A 19,716-nucleotide genomic window follows, 5' to 3' on the forward strand; every position below is an offset into this window, starting at 1 on the left:
TCATTAGCTCCTCTCACGGAAGTACATCCAGTATCGACTTAACAATTGTTTCTAATAGCATCGCAAGTAGACTCTCCTGGTCAATTGCCAAAGATTCGCACGGAAGCGACCATTTTCCCATTTGAGTATATTCACAAGAAAGGCACCCCACAGAACAACACCGTAGAAGGTGGTTGTACAAAAATGCAAACTGGCATACGTTTGAAAACAGCTTAGTCGACGTACTGCAGCCGAATAAAGACATTTCCATCGACGAACTCAACAACGCCATCATAAAATCAGCTGAAGCTTCCATTCCTAGAACGTCTGGAAAATATTTTGGAAAAACTGAAATTTGGTGGACCGACGAAGTACAGAAAGTGGTTAAGGCTCGCCGTAAGGCACTACGAAAAATGAAACGAACCGCACCATCGGAACCCAGTTATGAAAGCATACGGAAATCGTTCCAGGCCAGTCGCGCTGCCGCCAGAAAATCAATAGTCCAAGCAAAACAGGAAACCTGGACTAATTTCTGCAGTAGTTTTAATCCACGCACCCCATCCGATGTTTTGTGGAACAATTTCAATAGGTAAAAGGAAAAAAGGGGTTAAAGGGCTGTAACGACCATAGAGTTAATTTATGTTTAGTTCAATGTTTTTCGTATGCTTCAAAACATTAGTCCATTTAGATAGTTAAATATATTGAACCAGTCTAAGGTAAACAAATTCACTCTCTGCATGAACATTCATTTGAGTTCACGAGTAGCATCCTCCAAATCACATGCTAAATGAGTTCCGTCTGAAGCCAATCCGCACATGTTATGTGCCGCCCAAAAAGCAACAGCGATAGCGCTTTAGCCAGATTTGCCGCGCGTGCTTCTGAACATTGACCCCCTAAGAAATGCATTCAAGGGATATTGAACTTACCCGAATAGTTCGCCTCTCTTTAGATCGGAGATAGAGAAGAGCCGTTTTGACGAAAGCCTTTCGATGAAGAACAACCCCCTCCCCCTGACCTTGAATGTTTCGCGAGCATAGGAACGAGGAAATCTCAGATATTTCTCTCGGGAAATATTTCAGATTAGATAGCGAAGATAATATGCATCTCGCGACATATCTGAGGATTATCTGATTTTGACCGATCACTTCGTTCTGGCTAGTGGAAGAGGCAGGAGTAATCTTTTAAGTTGTTGCGCCCGTGACGTGTATTTGAAGGTGATTGTTAAAATTAACATGCTTTGTCTTTAGGTGATGTTAATAAGTCTTTCCCTCTAGTTAGTTGCTATCGATTGGCAGTTAGTGCAAAGTTAGTGCAGAGAAGGAGATTTGTGTGCGAGTCAATTTGTGCAGATAATAAGGTGTAAAATATGTGTGCTAAATGTGTGTGCTAATCCATTTGTCGAACGACACCACGTGTTCCCAATTAGGTTGTGGCCGTCTTGTGTACCATACACGTCACACCATTCCGTCCAGATTGCTTCTGACCCCACCGTCAGCTACGAGGTTTATCCCGGGGGTACGGAAACCGGAAGGCATCTTCCAAACAAATCTCAACAGTACGTCACCACTTGGCAAATGCAGTTAGCGCAGTTAACTCTTGGGCCAAGCAAGTGAATTTTTCACTCTCGGCTACCAAATCCTGCCTCTTGCATGTGTGTCAGAGAGCAAAGCATAGGGGATTAAGGACGCTGCCAGCAATAGTTGTAGATGGTGAAGCTATTCCGGAGGTTAATGCTGCTCGCTTCCTTGGAGTCTGGATCAATTGTAGAGGGCAATTTTTCACGTATGCCGCTAAGACTAAACAAGCATTACGTAATAAAGTAAACTTCGTCAGAGCTTTATCTCCGAAGACTAGCAGATCGACACTTTGGAAAATCTCCAATGCAGTGTGCATATCAAAACTCACCTATGGTGTAGAATTGTTTGGAGATGGAATCACTGCGCTGTTACGACCAATCTACAACGAACTATTAAGAATCTCTTCAGGTGCTCTTCGAACCTCACCAACCCTTAGTCTGGCCACCGAGGCAGGCGAACTCCTATTCGACCTACGTCTTGCAGAATTGTTGGTACGCAAATATTGTAAAATCATCGAAAAAACCAACAAAAACTTTCCGCACTTCCATGAAACCGTGGATCGCATATTAAATCAACTAATAGAACATAATACTCCGTGTATTACCAAACTACGACAAGTTGGACGCCGTCCATGGAATTTTCTCCGAATTCGAGTCGACTGGTCTATCAAAAGAGAAGAAAGGACAGAATCCTGGAATTGCTAGGATGTTAACATCGAACCGTATGGACGCACAATACGCTGAACCTACAAAAATCTTCACAGACGGCTCGAAAACCTCTAACGATGTTGGTTTAGGAATAATAGGACCAAATATTTATGTCGAAAGAAGTTTGCTTCCTCAATGTAGCATATTCACAGCTGAAGCTGCAGGACTTCTCTTCGCAGCACTAGCTGCCCCCAGAACACCTACCGTTATCTTGTCAGATTCTGCGAGTTGCTTGTCCGCTATCGAAAAAAGGGAAATCTGCCCATCCTTTCATCCAGGAATTCGAATATGTAGTAGCTGATAAAAATCTGGTGGCATGCTGGATACCTGGCCATTCTGGCATCGCAGGAAATGAACAGGCTGAAAATGCTGCTGAGCGGGGTCGCTCAAGTAGACTCCTATATCGGTCCATACCTGCTGCCGATGCCATCCAATGGATTAAACATCAACTTCGTGCTAAATTTCCAGAAGAATGGGCTAACAATCCAGTTACATTCTTGCAACGCTGCAAACCAACAGTTGAGAAATGGATCGACAGAGAGAACCGATTGAGCATGAGCATGAGCATGATTGACCGCCCGCAGCTGCTACTCCGTTATTGCAAGAACAGCTGTACTTACACAGGGAACCAACAGACGCTACTCGGGATCAGTATCATCCTCAATGTGTAAATACTGGTGCACTTATTATTATAATAAACAATACCGGCGCCGGCTGCGTCCGAATGCAGGTCAATTTGGGAATGGGAGGGAAATGTTGACGTGTTACTTGCTTTACAGAAGCCGAGGAGTCCTCTGCACTTCCACAAGAATACACTGGGAGTTTGGATATGGGAAAGGATTCGTTTTGGTAAACGATAAATATATAATTCGAAATGAATACGTGAGCATATACACGAATGACCGCACTATCCAAACCAGACACGATACTGATTTCGTTGCTCGCTCGACAGGTTCAACGTATCAAACTCTACTGACGCGTTTTTTTTGTTTTGCACCGGCGCATTTCGTTTTTTCCTTCCGCGCAACGCGAACCGGACACAATGGATCCGGATTCCATCGCTCGCCCACAAGGAGCATGCAACAGATTCAACGGACCCAACACTACTGACGCGTTTGTTTTTCTTTTCACCGGCACACTTCGTTTTTTCTTCCGCGCAGCGCAATCTGGACACAATGGATCCGGATTCCGTCGCTCGCTCACAAGGAGCATGCAACAGATTCAGCAGATCCAACACTACTGACTCTGGATCGACAGAGAGAACCGATTAGAACAAAAAACTCAAACAAGACTTCGTATAGGGCACACGAAAATAACCAAAAAGCATTTGTTTGACAACATCTCTTCTCCAATTTGCGATGTCTGTAATACTAGTCTTACGGCTGAGCATATACTGATCAGTTGTAGGAAATTTGATTTAGTTAGGGATGAGCTCGGTCTAAGTAACAACTTGCAAATAATTCTAAGCAATACAAAAGAAAACGAATCAAAATTGTTAAAATTTATCAAAAAATGTAATTTATCTGATAAGATTTAATCCTTAATAAATAGAGGTGAATGAGCCGCGTGGTTTAAAACCTCTATAATTAACTCAAAATAAAAACTGTAAAAGCTCAATGAGGTGCTGCTAACAGCAACTAGGAATCTTTCTTCTGCACGAATGGAAACGGCTAACAGTTTTAACTTCACTTTATTTGGCGGATAACTTGGTAGATTATAAACTTAATACTTCTTACTTCTTCTAGAGCTCGATTAGGAATGAATTTATTTCTGGGGTTTTAACTTAATGAAGCTTAACTAGGTACTACAACTAAGTATAACTGAATTATATGCTACTCAATTATAGCACTACTTCAATCGTCTAACACTCAAATGCAGTAATAGATCAGGTGGGTTCGGCGCGACTCTATAGAGATCTGGCTGGGAACTTGTTGAGAACAAACACAAGTTGTAATTACGTTTAGTTAACAATTTGGTGTGTAATTTTCACTCAGAACTGCACAAAAATACAAATTCTATCAATTTCTGAAACCACTATAATGGATCATGCAATGGATCAGTGTACAAAAGGAAAATTTTTCACAGAATTTATTTACATCGCAGCAGCAGGTTGGTGGTTACGGCTTCTTGCTTCGTAAGCAGACGGTCATGGGTTCAATCCCAGGGCCATTCATATATTCGCTTTTCATAGTTGTTATCTATCATTTCTACCATCGACTTGTAATCTATCACACTAAAAACTTTCCCTTCATCGCAATCGCTAGAACCAGGAACGGACAATAAACCGTTTCTCTACGCTTCCACGCACGCTTATCCTTACGCCTGATAATGCACTGTCTGCTAACCAATAGCAAGCCTCTCTGCCATAAAATTACCCTACCTTTAATGCCCATATCTTCCCGCATGATTTTTTGTAGATGCAGGGGTATATCCGATCTAATGTAGGCCAGTGTCAAATGCAACACTAATTCCTCACCTTCCCCTCATTGGCCTGTGTCCTCACGTGGCAGGCGCTCGATTAGGAACATTATGTCCTCACTTGGACAGAGCCTGCTTCTCAGCATACAGTTCTTATGAGCACTTCCAGAGTTATTAACTGAGAGCTTTCTTTGCCAAAGTTGCCATTTTCGCATTCGTATATCCTTTGGCAGGTACGATGATACGCTATGCCCAGGGAAGTCGAGGAAATTTCCAAAACGAAAAAATCCTGGACCGACCGGGAATGGAACCCAGATACCTTTAGCATGGCTTTGATTGGTAGCCGCTGACTCTAACCATTCGGATAAGTAAGGCAGGTGCTATTGATGCCTTAAAATAGAAGATGACCAGCACTTATACACTGAGGGTGTATGTGAGTCCCAAGCAGTCATCTGGTTGGTTTCTCGTGTAAGTGCAGGTGATATGGCGATCAAAACTCAGCTCAAATTATTCACTTTGCAGTAATTTGGCGTCAGTTAACAATATGTCTCATATTATAATGACTTTTTGCATAATTCGTACAAGAAACAAGAGTTAAAAGTTGTATGAACAGTTGGAAAATGATAGTTTACACTTGAAAGAAATCTTGCTTTGACCTTTCGGCCAAGATAATTGTCCTTGTTTACAAGCATATTTGATCTCAAAGTAAGTTTCTGCTTCAATTTCTGATTCTTTGGAGATTTTTGATGATGTATGACAGGGTAGCGTAGCGGTGAACGCGCAGCTTTTCTGCAAGACCAAGCTGAGGGTCTTGGGTTCGAATCCAGTCGTGGATCTATTAGTGAAGGAAAATTTCTTTACTTCTCTGGGCATAGAGTATATTCGTATCTGCCACACGATATACACATGCAAAAATGGTCCATCCGGTAAGAAAGCTCACAGTTAACAACTGTGGAACCGGGCTCTGTCTCAGTTTGGACGTAACGCCAGAAAGCAGAAAAAGACATTAAACAAATGTTAGAGAAATATTTATTGAACTTCTGTATTGGACATTACAATTGCAACTTTTCCGATTTTCCATGCAAAATGATATACTATGAAGGATAGAGTGCCGAAGTCGGTTCAGCGATTTCGGTTGGAGGATGGCTTCCGGTTCGTAGGCGCTCCGACGACTCAAGCTGGTGATACGCTCGTTTACTCAGAATAGGAGGCTTTTCCGACGGTATACCGGTATATCTATCCTACTCCGACAAAGAGTTCTCCGGCGGCGGAAGATCTCCCGAATCAATGTTATCCAGGCTGATATCGAAGTGGGTCCATCCCCCTGACGGAGGATCTACCCAAGTAACCAGTAAGCACGATAATGCGGCACGGTAACAGCATTATATGCGCATATAGGGTAATCATTTGATGCATGTCAGTTTTATATACGCATATAATGCTATTATAATGCCAGAAAAGGCGAAATAGCGTGCCATTATAGTGCCAAGATATAACCGTGCTTCTCGGCACCACTAATGCTGATATAAGACCACGTGAGAAACGTCAGTTGTTTTCGCCAGGTTTTTAGGGCGAATATTTTGTGCTTTCGCGTACACAGCCAGAGAGCTTTCGCGTATGCGGCCAAGCAACTGGTACACTAGGTAAATAAATGAATGAATGAAAACGGAAACCTCTAATAGTATGCAAAAAATGTAATAAAATGATACAGATAGTACTTCTCCGTATTAGACATATTCGTTTTGGTAGTTTTCACCCTTTTGAGGACTTGCAATTGCCACATTTGGTCCTCGTTTTATGATGATGAAATTCCTCATTTTGCGTCTCGAACCTGCGACACCCGTATTGTTGAGTTGTTGTCCTGCTCCTTTGCTCCTACGGCCACATAAGATGAATAGTATTGGAAAGAAAAGTGACCAATTTAAACCATCACTTTTCCCTGTCATAAAACCTGCAATTGTAGTAGTGAGAAGATTTATGTTTGACTCCCTCTTACCACTATATGCAAACACAAAGCACGTGGTATATCTGTCAAAACACTGGATGGCATTTAAACATGCCCTGTATTCGAATATAAAGCCAATATAGTGCTTATTTAATGCCTGTATGCATAAGGCTTAGAAGCATTAATGATGCTGTAATAGGATTTCTATGCAGCGGAAGTGCTGTTATAAGGTGTGTAAGCATTTGTGGTGTTATTATAATGCATGTACGCATCTATGATGCTGATTAAGGGCTTATTATTAGTGCTTATGGTTACTTGGGTAGCCTACTCCGATCGAGTCCGATGGTCTCCTTTATGTTCTCTCTTCAACAGACTGACTTGTCGAGTGCAGAGGTTGGTTCGCTGATTTCGGTGGAAGGTTGATTTTCGCCTGATATAGAAATTCAGATCAGGATTCAAGTAGAATTATCAAAATGGACTTGGAATTGAAGACGGGAGCTGTAATTACGTTTGAATTATGGTAATTATGATCTGTGAAAGGAAAGCAATCAAAGAATGGAACGAGCAAAAATTGGTCGACAAAAAAAATCGTATCTTCCAGTCAAAATTTATAATACAATAACCTTTTTCTTTTCTTTTGGTAGCTCAATTTATATACTTGAAGAAAAAATATTCTTTTTTATTTTGGTTTGTCAAACCGGAATTGCCGTACCTACAGTTCAACCACTTCCACAAAATTTTACACAGTGGTCTCATCGACCTTACTTGCCGCCGAACGCCAGTTTGATCAAAACTGCTGCTCGCTTCCCATGAATTTATAATCTTTTTGAAATTCTGTTGGGCTGTTGGGAGGGTTGTGGTCTTTGGGTACCAAAACCACGTTGTTCGCATCGTACCATTACATTGCACTTTTTCCCATAATGACAGTTCGCCAAGTCTGACCAGGAAAGCACAAGTCTATTGTGTTGCTTCCGAAATGGTAGCAGCCGCTTTTTGAGTCTCTCATAGACGTAGATCTCTTGATTGATGGTTCCCGTAGTGATGAAAATGTCACTTTTTAGACCACACCTGCATATGACATGCATGGACAAGGTATTCGATTCGAACTTCGATTGTTCGATGGTTTTGAAAATTTTGGCCACATTCCCTTTTCCTAATGAGGTATAAAACTCCTATCCTGAATGCTGCTTGAAATCTGCCTTCACATTAGTTTCGTGCGAGAACCTCGGATTCTCTAGCTGCGCGAGCAAAATTTTGACATGCTGCTTCTCTTACTTGGACGTCATTTGGAAAACGGAAAAGCAAAAGGTGATAACTCATCATAGCAACCATTACATACACACTCAACTTTCAAATGGAGCATTTCAGGTTTTTTCTAATGTATTTTCAATAGAAACACATCAATTTGAAGTTGACCAATTTTTGCGCGTTCCAGTCTTTACTATCGGGTATTTTGTTGAAAGTAGTAAGTTGCAACTAATCAAGAACGCTGCAACAGCCATGGAATCGTGGGATGCCCTGAAGGACTATCATGTGAAGCAGAGCTGTTGCTTACTGGACCTTTGGTGAACGATGGAACGAAGGAGGGTTCTGGAGCGGACACTATGAAATCGTTGAAATCGAAGCTATTGAATTCTACAAACGCCAACAGAAGTCCACGAGTAAGGAGAAGAAATCAATGAAAACGGGAATGAAAGTGTGTCATCATCAAGAATGCCAGAATTGCCGAATAACCATCGTGTTTGCGTCGAATGTGGTAAAGCTGGCCATATACGAAAGGATGCCAAGATTATCTATCAACTGATAAACTGAAGGATGCACGGATTCATTTCACAGCATTGTTTAGCTGTAATCAAGTTTTTTATTCATTTACTTCATACATCGGTTAACCCGCAAAGTGCCGGGACGAACATACAATTTTAAAAATGCTCGTTCTCAGCTATGCTCCAACCGATTTTCGAAATTTTAAGCTTTTAGTGAAGGGGAATAGTACTAACTTTTGGCGTTGGCCCCGCCCCGCTGAAACCCTCCCCGTTTTAAGGAGATTCAAATATGTCTGTGTTTTTTTCATTTTTTCCTACATTTATATGAACTTTGCCATAGTGTTTGACCAAATTGGCTAACTGATATCTAGAAACCTATCAGAATGTTGAAATTTAGTGTAAAGGTTCATATCTATATATAAGGTTCCTGGCAAACAATACCCTGGTCCTCCGGAAAAATCCGAAACATCCGTAAGAATGGCCATCTAACAAAAGTCGCTCTAGAGAAGCGCGGTTTTTTTTTTTTAAATCATTTCAATAGCTGCAAAATGATCGAGATTGATGTTTCGGCACATGTATGGACCAGATTGGCCAATGTGTGGTCCTCCGGGAAGATCCGGAACATCCGTAAAAATGGTTAATCAACAGAACTCGCTCTAGAGAAGCGCGGTTTTTTTAAAACCTTTTCAATAGCTGCAAAATGATCGAAATCGATGTTTCGACACAAGTATGGACCAGAGTGGCCAATGTGTGGTCCTCCGGGAGTTTTATGGACAAAAGGTCGAAAATAATTTACTTGGTGGGAAATTTTCCCTTTTTTTTAAATAGATATTCGACTTTTTGTTCTTCCTTTTTAGTTCTTCGACCTTTTATTCTTTCAACCTTTTGTCATAGATTCCCTCCGGGAAGATCCGGAACATCCGCAAGAATGGCCATCCCACAAAAGTCGCTCTAGAGAAAAGCGATTGTTTAAACCATTTTAAAATAATCGAAATTGATGTTTTGGTACGTTAATGTACCAGAATGACTGCGGGATGAACCGTAACTTCCTCGAAAATGGCATGAAATTTGATGCCCATATTGATATGGTTCCAATCCAGATATGTCCCTTATTAGTCACTTAACCCTGGGCAACTGGAACCTACTATAGAGTGGTCGGCATTGACGTAGCTTGGATTTTTTTCTGGAGGGGGCCTAGGGGGGGCCTAGCAAATACTTGTTTTACAGAAGTAATGTCGGTCGCTATAATCAAGATATTCACAAATTTCGTAATTTTAACAGATTTGTATTGTTTTATTTATTGGTCTCATTTCGTGGTACAGCGGGGATTCGCTGGTTGGAACACGACTGCCTTCCATCTATCGAATCCGACCCGTTAGTTGGAACGAATGACAGCAGGTGAAAATGCTCCAGACTAATGCATCTGGAGCGCAAAACGTCACGAAACGCACATATACATACACATTTGCTCTATATATGAAGACTTCAATGCAAGGTACTTAGACGTCAAAGCTAGTTTGACATCTTCTCTTGACATTTGAGTGCTTTTTAGTTGGAATATTTTCCAACCAGCGAGCATCCAACAATTGAGTCATTCCATGTAGCGGACCCCCAGCGAGCGAATCCCCACTGTACACCATTTATATTTGTAAATTTCAATTTTCGCTACGGAAAAGATTCATTATTGCTGTAATCCAGTTTAAAATCCTTTGGGAATTCTAACAAAAAAAACTCTCAAGGAATGTCCTTTGTGAAGCTTCCACGATTTTTTTCAGGTATTCAACCATGTGCTTTGGAAAGATTCCTCTGGGAATTTCTTCATGAATTATTTTCGTACTTTTCAGTGCTTTCTCCATGACTCCTTTACCAGTTTTCACTGAGTTCGCCTGGGATTCCCACAGAAAATTATTCCCAGACTTTCTGATCACCATAAAATTTGTCAAAGAATCTCTATCGAATTGCTTTAAAATCTGTTGAAAAATTCCACCAGAAATTCGTTAGAAATTCTTTTAATATTTTCGACTGGAAGGTCCTCTACGAACTTGTTACAATTTACTTTTTATCAATTGTTTCTTTAAAGTATCCTCCAGTTATTCATTATTAATTTGTTAATGATTTTCAGGAATTACTGAGGATTTCTCCAAACAAAATAAGATACTAAATTCTAGAAATCTCACCAAAAATGTCATCAATATCACCAAGCAAGGATTCATTCCACGAATTCTTCAAAGAGTTTGCCAAAAGTTTTTCCAACTTTGGTTTTGAATTTCATGCTAAAGTTCCTCAACAGGAGTGTTTGAAAAAATTGCAGAAAAAATTATTTAGACTTCCTGCAAAAAAATTGATTCTTCCATGTGTTTTTTTTAGATTTCTCTAACATCAATGAGCAACATCCCGCATTCCTTCAAAACCCTCTCGAAAACCCTGACAAAGAAATATTTATAGAATTCTAACTTTCCTATAAAATTTCTAGCTGAAAACGTTCAACAGTTTTTTTTTGAAAACTCTTCTGTGAAAGTACACAAAGATTTCCGGAGTAATTTGTTCAGGGATTTCTTAGAAAACTACACTATTGTTTCCTAAGAATCTCCCGAAAAATTTACCAGAGATTTATCTAAGTATTTTCCAGTGAATTCCAAATCACACTAACGATTCTTTTGGGAATTTTTGAAGAAATTTTTCATCAAATTCACTAAGATTTCGCAATTGATTCTTGAACTTCTTAAGAAAAATCTCCAGAACTTTCGTCGGGAATTCTATAAGGTTCAATAAATAAGCCCAATGGCAATCTCAGAATTCTTCCATAAATATTATTTAAAAATGTATACACTCTTTATTTTTTGGTTCAAAAACTACTCCAGGAAATTATCAATATTTAAGGGATTGCTTTACAAATTCCTCTACGAATCATTCCATACCAGATTTCCAGGGAAACACATGTAAAAAAAAATTGAAAGAATTTTGTTGGTAAATTTGTTGAAGTTTCATGAACATATTGATGTAGAAAGACCATAGCTTTAGAAATTTCAGACAAACTTTTTCAAAGTGTCTATTATCGATTATTTTGTAGTACTGTAGAAGTTCAACGCGACAATATTGCCGATTTTTTTTAAGAACATTACCAAAGATGTATTGAGATAATATTTGTAGTGTAAGATGTTTATGAATTTAACTCTTAGGAGAAATTTTTGCATTACTTTGCAAAATTGTTGAGGAATTCCTGATGGACTTTAAAAAAACGGGAACCATACTATTAGAATTCGGTAATTTTTAAAAACTGCTATAATTTAACTTATTTTTAAATTCTTTAAAATTATGCTTTTCGAAGTATGGAAAGCATTTTGTACAAGGTTCCTCAAAGCGTCATGCGAAGGAAGGAGAAGCAACGAAATGTTGAAGCTGGGAGAACAAAAGGTAACAATGAAAAATAATTTATAATCTTTTCTCTAGAGGTTAATTACATGACTGTTAAGCCTCTGTAATGAATTTACAAATAAAACAATTTCCTCAAAAAGTTCCATCAGAATCTTTTTGAGAATTTATCCTTGAAATCTATCCTTCCTTGACCGCCCTCGTATCGCACAAAGATTCAAACCAAGAATATGAATTATGACAATAATTGGTAACATTATTTCTAGAGAAGTGTATTAAGGAAGATCAATACAAATTTCTTTATGAATATCTTAATAAATCGTTTCCCTCTTCCCAGTTATTTCGGTACACGTTTCTCTACAGATTCCTTTACCGCTATGCTAATTTCGGAAGCAAAAGTTTTCCTGGCGGTTTTCAACAAATTTCCTCTGATGATTCGAAGGCAAGAGACATTTGAATAACATTTTTCTTTCAAATTTTTGAATAAACCTAAAAAAAGCAAAAAAAAGTAGACATAAGAGGAATTGAAGCTTTGAAAGTATGAACAAGTCCCACAATATTATTTGACTAAGTTCCAAGAGATTTTCAAAACTTCTGAAGCCACCTTTCAATATTCCTTGAGGATTTTGATTATACTTAAATTCTATTGCGAATATCGAAAAGTTTTATGACACAATTTTGCTACAAATCTGCTGAAAATCATTCAAATAATCTATGAAATAATAAGTTTTTTTTATAAATTGAGTTGAGCAATAAATTTATTCTTGCTAAAATACTTCAAACATTGAATCGAAAAGAATTTATCGTTGGAATAAAACACTATGGTCGATTTTGTTACATTTTTTCACACCAGGTTAAATTACTGTCATTTATCTGAAGAAAACTTGGCCATGTCGAAATTCCTTGAAAGTTAAGCCTTATTTTTCGACAAAAATTCCCGCTATGTACTGTCTAAAAAATTCCTTTAGTAGTTTTGTCTATTTTTTCGGACATTTTACGAGTTGAAGTTAATGTTCTTCTTTTTGTAATCTTAGTAATATATATTCTTCAGTGAATTCTCATAGGGGAAATCATCATCACCAAACACATGAGAAAACACAATGCAGTTAATATGCTGCTTAATGCTCAAACAGCATTATTTGGATTATTCAGAAAAAAAAATTTAGAAATCAAATTTCCAGGATATTGACGCTTATTTTAGCAACGGAGATGTCGAAAAAAATGTGCTAATCGCATACAATAAGAAGCTACTTCTAACAGTAACTAATCGATCGACAGCCGGATGATTATGCTTTCGGTTGTCGCGCGATTCACCGAAGTCAGAACCGCCACGCTGATGTTGTGTAAGACAAGCTAGGTTTTCTGTAAAATAACGTAACTACTTACAGAAGAGTTTTTTATCAATAACAAGAGCCATGTACATTGATTCAAAAGTTTTTGGTTAGTCTTATGTTGTTATTTTTTTAATTTCAATTTTTATTATCATCAAAAATTCTGGGGGGTCCTGGATGATCCTGGAGGGGGCCAGGCCCCCCTGCCCCCCTGTTCCTACGCCAATGCCGGTTGGTACAAGAAGGCGTGGAGCGCAGCGAGCTAGGTGGGCGGATCAAGTGCGTATTGATTTGGCGAGCGTGGGGCAGAACCGAGGATGGAGAAATGCGGCCACGACTCGAGTTTTGTGGCGTGAAATTGTTGATTCAGTATTACCTGTTTAGATGTTAATTAAATAAATGAAAAATGTCCTAGATGAACGTATATGTTTTGATAAAAAAAATCGTTTTTTAACGCCAAAGTGATCCATAACATAGTGTGATCCGTAACTGTGTGGGCATGGTACAACTCAGTTGAACTCCCCATCTCCAGGAACCAGTGCTCTTTTCGGGTGTCTCGCTAACAGAGCAAGTTTTTAATTGCAAAATGCTATTTTATTTATGGCCTTCCGCCGCCGCCACCACCAACCATAACCTCAAACATGCTTTTCGGGACCGGTTTGTAGTGATCTGATCTGACATATTGTTTTCGAATTTTCTCTCCGAGTGTCGTCGTCGGTCCTTTGGCAAGTGAGCTGAGCATCTGCATTTGCACAGGAATAGTTCTCCAAAACAGGGGGGATGGGGCAAACGGAAAGTGGTTCTGGTCTATGGAGCACGCATATTCGTGAATTTGGTGACTCGTGAGAGTAGGTATGCAAATTTTTCGGCAAAACTTCCGACGCGACAATATGTAAATGATTATTTATATTCGGGAGCTACGCTTCCGGTTTCCTGCCTGGATGGATGCTGGATACTCTTCGTCACGGTCGATGTCACTATCAGGATCTTGTTTGAATGGGGATTGGAATTGGTGGAGACATACATGTGTAAGGGATGATGTATTTGATAGTTTTGGAGAAGATTTCTCTAGGGATTGATTAAAGACATGTGTTTTCTTTGAGTATCTTTCTGGTCAACAACTAACAAATTTAATTATTCCCCTAGCCTAGTCGGATGTGCTTCAAAAGCGGAGTGCGTGTTAGGTGCTTTTAGATTTCGTGCGATTTGCGTTTGAAATCATTTCACAGTTCGACAAAAAAGTCGATCTGAATGCACAGAGACGGGACACCTCGAGCTTGAAAGTATATAAAAAAATGGCGTTTTCAGAATCTTCGTGTCTGCTCAAGGTCGTTTTTAAAATATACTATTCGCGGGCCTATTTAGTAGTGTGTGATCCTTTGACCGTGACGCTTGCTCCTGCCGGGGCAGGTGATGCGGTCAGAATCGATCATGTTACGTGTGTAGTGTAGTGAAAGTGTGTAGTATTTTGCGGTAAGCACAGTGCTGCGACGGGAGAAACAGCGTTACATCCTGGTAAATTCATTCTTTATTATTATTTACTCACCTATTACGCTATGAAACTAAATACGTGCCAGGGTCGAAAATTTAATTTTCGATTCGGGAAGTGTAAAAATATTTTAGATATCCATTTGATATCTGGGTGTTTTTATGCGGGGCTTACTGTATATGAAAATGACCTCAGTATGTGTGTGTATTTACTGCCATTCTTGAAATGGGTCGTTGGAATTTCAGTAGAGCTATCACCTTTCATCTCCTGGGCTAAAATTGTCTGCAGATATAAAGATATCGAAGGGTATCAATAAATACATGCATACAATTTTCTTCCATAAAAGCACTGCCGGTCGGTGGGAGGTGGATTGTATACACACTCACACACACACAAGTCTCCGTCTTTAACTTACATTGTTACTTGTTTGATATTATTTTTTCGGGCCACAAACCTTCTCATTTTTGCAAGTTGCCGTATGACTCATTGTTTTCTTCATTCTCTAATAATATGCTGGTCATGATGTTAATACTGATTCCGGAACAAATTATAGAATTCAGTATATTTTTGATCGATTTTTTTTTCTGGATTCAGTGGTTTGCTCCATACTGTCAATAAACTTTCCCTTCATTAATATTTATTTTTTCGCACTCTACCTTTTAGAGTCATTCATATTATATTTCCGATAAATAGCATTAGAATTTCAACTTTGCATCGATTTCTCATGCCACTTCGAACAGGTCCTTAATTCTCATTTCCATATCATCGCCATCGATCAATCACTCCAAAGCACCTCTCACTCATCGCACAAGCACCATCATCATCGGAGAACCCTTTCGGCTGAAAAGTTCCGTTCCCATGACCAGTGTTCTTCCGTGGCCAATACCGTGTTGGAACATTGTGTATGCAAACAGGATTAATCACTGGAACAATATTTGCATAAACTCCTGGCTCTTAACTTCGGAACATCGACTCCGAACAGCATCGCAACATTTACACAAAACAAAACGTACCACTTTTCGGCACAAACCCCACGAACCAATCAACCAACCAACCAACGATGCAGTCATTAACAATCTCGTTTTTTTCCGCAGCAGCTCTCAACCCTTTTCCCGGGGAAAAAACCGTCCGAAACCGACAAGGGATGATGACTTTTTAATACACGATCATCAATCATCTCATCTTTCCAAACACCAACCGAAAAAGCCAACAGCACCAACCCAGGGCCTCGATTTGCATGAATTGGGAAAATCAACTACGAAAAAAATCATACAAAACAAAGACAGTCCCAGCCCAGACATGAACCGACACCCTGACCGAAGTGGTTGTATGAATTTTAACAAATCCGTGAAAGGGTTGATGAAACTCCTTCGACGTTTCGGGAAGTCCAAGTCCAAGTCGTCGTCGTCGTCGCCCGGTCGCTTCCGATGCGTCGATTCCGCTGGTGGTAATGAAATTTAAATATTTGGAAAATTTGCATAAAAATCAAGGCTGTTAATATGCAAACATATTCATTCTGCTGTTTCATTCCGGTTTGCAACAGACGACTGGCTGTCGGAGGATGCTGGTGCCGAACGTTCATAGTTCGAGGGAAAAACTAGAGGCGTCATTGGTGACGCTTCATTTAACCCTTTTTCTCACTTCATGAGGAAGGATTGGGATTTTTTTGGGGTTTCAAAGTGGATGCAGAACGTCTTTTGTTGCGATGCACAAAGAAACAACGGCGAGTGCCCCCTATTGCTGGCTTCGGGTTGGTAGTTCATTTTCTCATTTATGGTGGTTGGTGATTGAGTCAAGTTAATGGTTCAACATTTGATTTCGATAAGGGATGGAAACGGTTAAGGGGATGTGAATGAATAAATGAATAACACTGAAACAAGAGACAAAAAAAAATAGAAGACAAGAAGACAAGAAGACAAGAAGAAAAAGAAGACAAGAAGACAAGAAGACAAGCAGACAAGTAGACAAGAAGACAAGAAGACAAGAAGAACAAGAAGACAAGAAGACAAGAAGACAAGAAGACAAGAAGACGAGAAGACAAGAAGACAAGAAGACAAGAAGACAAGAAGACAAGAAGACAAGAAGACAAGAAGACAAAGAAGACAAGAGACAAGAAGACAAGAAGACAAGAAGACAAGAGACAAAGAAGACAAGAAGACAAGAAGACAAGAAGACGAGAAGACAAGAAAGACAAGAAAGACAAGAAGACAAGAAGACAAGAAGACAGAGACAAGAAGACCAAGAAGACAAGAAGATTCAGAAGATTCAGAAGATTCAGAAGATTCAGAAAATTTAGGAAGATTCAGCAAAAATTCAGAAGATTCAGAAGATTCAGAAGATTCAGAGATTCAGAAGATTCAGAAGATTCAGGAAGATTCAGAAGATCAGAAGATTCAGAAGATCAGAAGATTAGCAAGATTCAGAAGATTCAGAAGATTCAGAAGATTCAGAAGATTCAGAAGATTCAAGAAAGATTCAGAAGATTCAGAAGATTCAGAAGATTCAGAAGATTCAGAAGATTCAGAAGATTCAGAAGATTCAGAAGATTCAGAAGATTCAGAAGACTTTCAGAAGATTCAGAAGATTCAGAAGATTCAGAAGATTCAGAAGATTCAGAAGATTCAGAAGATTCAGAAGATTCAGAAGATTCAGGAAGATTCAGAAGATTCAGAAGATTCAGAAGATTCAAGAAGATTCAGAGATTCAGAACGATTCAGAAGATTCAGAAGATTCAGAAAGATTCAGAAGATTCCAGAAGATTCAGAAGATTCAGAAGATTCAGAAAATTCAGAAGATTCAGAAGATTCAGGAAGATTCAGAAGATTCGAAGATTCAAGATTCAGAAGATTCAGAAGATTCAGAAGATTCAGAAGATTCAGAAGATTCAGAAGACTCAGAAGATTCAGAGTCAGAAGATTCAGAAGATTCAGAAGATTCAGAAGATTCAGAAGATCAGAAATCAGAATTCAAGAGATTCAGAAGATTCAAGAAGATTCAGAAGATTCAGAAGATTCAGAAAGATTCAGAAGATTCAGAAGATTCAGAAGATTCAGAAGATTCAGAAGATTCAGAAGATTCAGAAGATTCAGAGATTCAGAAGATTCAGAAGAATTCAGAAGATTCAGAAGATTCAGAAGATTCAGAAGATTCAGAAGATTCAGAAGATTCAGAAGATTCAGAAGATTCAGAAGATCAGAAGATTCAGAAGATTCAGAAGATCAGAAGATTCAGAAGATTCAGAAGATTCAGAAGATTCAGAAGATTCAGAAGATTCAAGAAGAAGATTCAGAAGATTCAGAAGATTCAGAGATCAGAGATTCAGAAGAATTCAGAAGATTCAGAAGATTCAGAAGATTCAGAAGATTCAGAAGATTCAGAAGATTCAGAAGATTCAGAAGATTCAGAAGATTCAGAAGATTCAGAGATTTCAGAAGATTCAGAAGATTCAGAAGATTCAGAAGATTCAGAAGATTCAGAAGATTCAGAAGATTCAGAAGATTCAGAAGATTCAGAAGATTCAGAAGATTCAGAAGAATTCAGAAGATTCAGAAGATTCAGAAGATTCAGAGATCAGAAATTCAGAAATTCAGAAGATTCAGAAAGATTCAGAAGATTAGAAGATTCAGAAGATTCAGAAGATTCAGAAGATTCAGAAGATTCAGAAGATTCAGAAGATTCAGAGATTCAGAAGATTCAGAAGATTCAGAAGATTCAGAAGATTCAGAAGATTCAGAAGATTCAGAAGATTCAGAGATTCAGAAGATTCAGAAGATTCAGAAGATTCAGAAGATTCAGAAGATTCAGAAGATTCAGAAGATTCAGAAGATTCAGAAGATTCAGAAGATTCAGAAGATTCAGAAGATTCAGAAGATTCAGAAGATTCAGAAGATTCAGAAGATTCAGAGATTCGAAGATTCAGAAGATTCAGAAGATTCAGAAGAATTCAGAAGATTCAGAAGACTCAGAAGATTCAGAAGATTCAGAAGATTCAGAAGATTCAGAAGATTCAGAAGATTCAGAAAGATTCAGAAGATTCAGAAGATTCAGAAGATTCAGAAGATTCAGAAGATTCAGAAGATTCAGAAGATTCAGAAGATTCAGAAGATTCAGAAGATTCAGAAGATTCAGAAGATTCAGAAGATTCAGAAGATTCAGAAGATTCAGAAGATTCAGAAGATTCAGAAGATTCAGAAGATTCAGAAGATTCAGAAGATTCAGAAGATTCAGAAGATTCAGAAGATTCAGAAGATTCAGAAGATTCAGAAGATTCAGAAGATTCAGAAGATTCAGAAGATTCAGAAGATTCAGAAGATTCAGAAGATTCAGAAGATCAGAAGATTCAGAAGATTCAGAAGATTCAGAAGATTCAGAAGATTCAGAAGATTCAGAAGATTCAGAAGATTCAGAAGATTCAGAAGATTCAGAAGATTCAAGAAGATTCAGAAGATTCAGAAGATTCAGAAGATTCAGAAGATTCAGAAGATTCAGAAGATTCAGAAGATTCAGAAGATTCAGAAGATTCAGAAGATTCAGAAGATTCAGAAGATTCAGAAGATTCAGAAGATTCAGAAGATTCAGAAGATTCAGAAGATTCAGAAGATTCAGAAGATTCAGAAGATTCAGAAGATTCAGAAGATTCAGAAGATTCAGAAGATTCAGAAGATTCAGAAGATTCAGAAGATTCAGAAGATTCAGAAGATTCAGAAGATTCAGAAGATTCAGAAGATTCAGAAGATTCAGAAGATTCAGAAGATTCAGAAGATTCAGAAGATTCAGAAGATTCAGAAGATTCAGAAGATTCAGAAGATTCAGAAGATTCAGAAGATTCAGAAGATTCAGAAGATTCAGAAGATTCAGAAGATTCAGAAGATCAGAAGATTCAGAAGATTCAGAAGATTCAGAAGATTCAGAAGATTCAGAAGATTCAGAAGATTCAGAAGATTCAGAAGATTCAGAAGATTCAGAAGATTCAGAAGATTCAGAAGATTCAGAAGATTCAGAAGATTCAGAAGATTCAGAAGATTCAGAAGATTCAGAAGATTCAGAAGATTCAGAAGATTCAGAAGATTCAGAAGATTCAGAAGATTCAGAAGATTCAGAAGATTCAGAAGATTCAGAAGATTCAGAAGATTCAG

The sequence above is a fragment of the Aedes aegypti genome, chromosome 1 (genome assembly GCF_002204515.2).
Source record: "Aedes aegypti strain LVP_AGWG chromosome 1, AaegL5.0 Primary Assembly, whole genome shotgun sequence".
NCBI classification, from domain to species: Eukaryota; Metazoa; Arthropoda; class Insecta; order Diptera; family Culicidae; genus Aedes; species Aedes aegypti.